Below are 4,247 nucleotides of genomic sequence, written 5' to 3'. Positions count from 1 at the left end.
GTATTGGCTTTTGGAAGTGTCAACTTGGAGATAAAAGTTAACCTAGAAAACTATCAGTTTTGTTGAAAGCTGCATTGAACTGGACTGAGGAGAAAAATGGAGAAGAGAAATTGAACCAAGAGACATAATCTAATTTCAAGGAGATTTGCTGAAAAAAAACGTGCACATGAATTAGAAGACCTGCTGACATGTCATTGCATAAGCAAGAAGAAATAAAATTTACTGCACAAAGTGGAAGGACTGGTCTTAACTCACATTCCTCATTAGAAACAAGCAAAAAGACAGAGAATATAAACACAGATGCATCTAGAAAGAGAAATGTGGTGGCAGGAGCATGTGGGCAATCTCTTTTCATTGCTTCTCTCTTCTCAAATAAATAGACACAAGCTGAAAGTGGTGCCAAAAAGGAGTCTTCAAATTTAAAGAGAGGAAAGATTGTATAAAATAATTGGGTAAGAGAATGCAACAGTGAATGTAATTAAGATAGAAAAGAGTAGCAATATAAGGCCATTTAAGTTTAAAGTAATTAATTTAAATATCCACACAAATTATCAAATGAAAAGATATTTTACAAGACTAAAAACACAGAAAGAAGAAAACATTGACATGGGTGAAATTAAGTTCATAAAATATTAAAACTAATTTTTATTTTTTGTAACAAAAATGTGTTTGAATGTTATTCTTCCATTTTGCAATGTGTTGTGTTTTATTTCACCTCACCAATATGTTTTCTTATTTCCTTAGAATGCAATAATCAAAACTAAGTACATATGTTCATCACATCTAATACAAAGTAACAAAGTCAATATGTTGGCAATTTTTCTGTATTTTAAAATGCAACAGAAAAACATATGAATTTGTAATTGTTGGTGTCTACTAGCAGCTGCCAACCTCTAGACATCATAATATTTGTCCTGGGGACTAAGGGATTCATTAGCGCTAAGAATTTTTGAAAAAAAATATGGAGTAATGAATTAGTTGAAGGCCTTAAGAGAAAAGAAAAACTTCTGCCGCCAGACAGCCTCTGTAACTCAAGGTTTTAACATCAACTCTTCCCTGGTCCTCCAGAGTAATGGCCTCCCTTGCAGATTTCACACTTGCCAGGCCCACAATTTCATGAGCCAGTTGTTTAAAATCTATCTATCTATCTATCTACCTATCTATCTATCTATCCATCCTCCCTCCCTCTTCCTCTCTCTCTCTCTCCCTCCCAATCCTGTTTCTCTAGAGAACCTACTGACCATGACTTCAAGTTGTTGTTTTAATTTAAGTTCTGCCCCTGGTTTGTTTGTATGCAAAAATTCTTTGACTTACATCATCAGTGTCTGTAGAACTGGCAGGGAGTATACAGCCTTGAACTCCCTACACCATTTGCAAAAATGTGGCCTGCAGTTACAATAAAACCACCCTCTGTTGACACTTGACATTTTCAGATCATCAAATTTCATTAGCCACAGATCCTTGCCATTTTTGTTAATTACCCGTTATATAGACTTCTTTATTATCTATTTCCTCTGAATGTTTGTTCTCAAATTGCCATGTTTTCTCTTTCTTGATTTATCCTAGAACTATGCTTATCCTTCTTTATTCCTCTGGAATTCTCCAACTTAAATCCATAGTAAGCAAATACCCATCTTGCTTAGACTCATCACAAACCGTTGTGTCTACTTTTTGGTGTCAGTTGAAACTAAGCTTTCCAGTACGGCACAGTCCCTCAGTTCTTTGAAATGGAGGCTACATGTTTTCACAGGTTCTAGAGGTAATTTTGGGTCTCATCTTAGAGTTCAATGACATTTCTAAATCAAAATTATTGAACTGAACATAGTATATAAAAGAAATATATTCCTGTAAGACATTGAGTAATCCCACGGTCTGTTTCTAATTTCCAACATGAATGATTATGTTTTGGTCATTCTCCGTATTTATTGAAAATGTTGGTTCACATCTCATAGGGCTTATTTACATCTAAGCGACATTAAAATCAATACTGTTAAATACCACTTACTCATATCTTTTCTTTTTCTTCTTCTTTTTTTTTTTAACAGATAACTCTTACCTATGGGGAAGCAATTCTATTTGGTCTGATGGAGATAACTCTGCCCCAAATGGTACATGATTAATTCAATGCCAATTGCAGTTTTCCAACTTTTCATATAAAATTATTTTATAATCTAAGCCTAGGTAATTAGAGCTCTCCTCAGATTTATTTTCTTCAGGTATTGGGGGCTGGGGTGTCTCTCAGTTTTGATAAATAATATATTACAATATATTATTTGTCTAACCTCGATAAAGCTGAAATAGCATTAGACATTTCTTAATATCCACATGAAATAATATACATAAATTAATTATAAATAGATTAAACTCAAATCAATTTGCAAACAGAATGCTGTCTTATTATTTTTATACAGCGTGATATCTTGCCCAGTGCTTGTACATTACAAGACTTTCACAGGCCATTATACAATAAAATGGAATAAGTAGATTACAGTTACTATCATACTTTTAGCTATGTACCTTCTGATCCACGTTCTAAGACTTTAAATTTTAAGCAAGTGGTTCCTTCAAATCCATATTTTCTTCAGTTAAATGTTTATCGTGCATGTTTATATTTCCTATTATTTTTAAATACTCATAGGATATGTGTTTTACTATCTAAGAAAATATAATATTAAAATATGTTCATCAAGTAGAGATGATGTTTTTGTAATAGGGGGCATTGATAATATCTAGAGACATTTATAATCGTCCCAATTAGAGGATTGCTACAGGTATCTAATGGGTTTAGGTCAGTGGTACTATTGAACATTGTTCAATGAACAGGCCTCTCTCTCTCTCTGTCTCTGTCTCTCTCTGTCTCTCTCTGTCTCTNTCTCTCTCTCTCTCTCTCTCTCTCTCTCTCTCTCTCTCTCTCTCTCTCTCTCTCTCTCTCTCTCTCTGTGTCTCTGTCTCTGTCTCTCTCTCTCTCCTAGACCAAATGTCAATAGTGCAGAGATTGAAAACTTCCGAATTAAAAGTATCACCCAGTTTGGAAACATATAGTCTTAATGGACATGCTTTGCAGTACGATGCCTACCGTCTGCAATTGCTTTTTACATCAAGAGTTCTCTTGGAGTGACGGATTTCACATTGCTCCCAGTGTGTGTAAGGCAGCAGCTCGTTTCTGAGAATAATCTACACTGTTAATTGGGTTTCTTTGACTAGCCTGTACGTTCATCCTCTGCACATTTAATAACTGAATCAAAGGGTTGACAATTTTATGTCACAGAAAGGTGCTTCTAATTCCAGGTGACAAACCAGAAATAATGTTAAGTGCTATTTTTCTCCCCTGTTGATATATTCTCATCATTGGATCATTACTTTGCACAACCTACAGACATCTTGGCTTTCTCATGCATCCCTAATGAAGACAATTAAAATACTTGATCTACATTATATGGATGGGATCTCTTTTTAATTGTTCATTGTTTGCTTTCACAGTGATCCGTTAGAGTAAATGAGCCTTGATGCTTAAAGAGCAGCTTGATGCTGTTTTTAATTTATCACATCAAGTGATACTGACTGAGATTCAGGGATCAGTCTGGGAGTGGAAAACCTGATGATACTCAACAAGAGTATTATAAATACCAGACTGTTTCAGGTAGCTTCAGAGGAAATTTTCCAAATTAAAAGGGCCTTCTTTGGTCTCAGAAAACATGACGAAAAAATCTAGTACAAACGTATAACCTTCTCTTCTTCTACAGTGAATTCATTGTAATACCTTTAAGGTTTCCTAAATAATGTAAGATGCTGAAATGCATCCATGAAATAATAACTTAATGAAAATTGACTAAGTAAAAAAAAACAACAAAACAAAAAACAACAACAACAACAAAATACAGGGCCGGTGATCAAGACCAATGGATGCTGACCTCAATATTAATGTTGTTAACGAACAAGGGGGAATGTCACCAATAAAACAGAGCATGACGATTTAAAGCAGGGTGTCGATTGCTGCCATGTGGTGATAGATCCAATTTTTCAAGAAAAACAAGTTATCAAGGTATCAACCAAAAATATCTTGATTTTATATGTTGACCACAAATGATCCTAAAAAACACTCAGTCAATCAAAACTGGAAGGTCAAAACTATTGCATTGTTCTGTACACCTGAAACTAACAATAAAAAAAAACAATAAAAAAAAACAAAAAACTGGAAGGTCAAACAAAACACATCAGCTACCTACACTTAGCCATTAAATTATTTT

This window comes from Hipposideros armiger, unplaced genomic scaffold, assembly GCF_001890085.2.
Source record: "Hipposideros armiger isolate ML-2016 unplaced genomic scaffold, ASM189008v1 scaffold_1081, whole genome shotgun sequence".
Taxonomy (NCBI): Eukaryota; Metazoa; Chordata; class Mammalia; order Chiroptera; family Hipposideridae; genus Hipposideros; species Hipposideros armiger.
The sequence above is the reverse complement of the archived record's forward strand: the minus strand, read 5'-3'. Positions refer to the sequence as shown.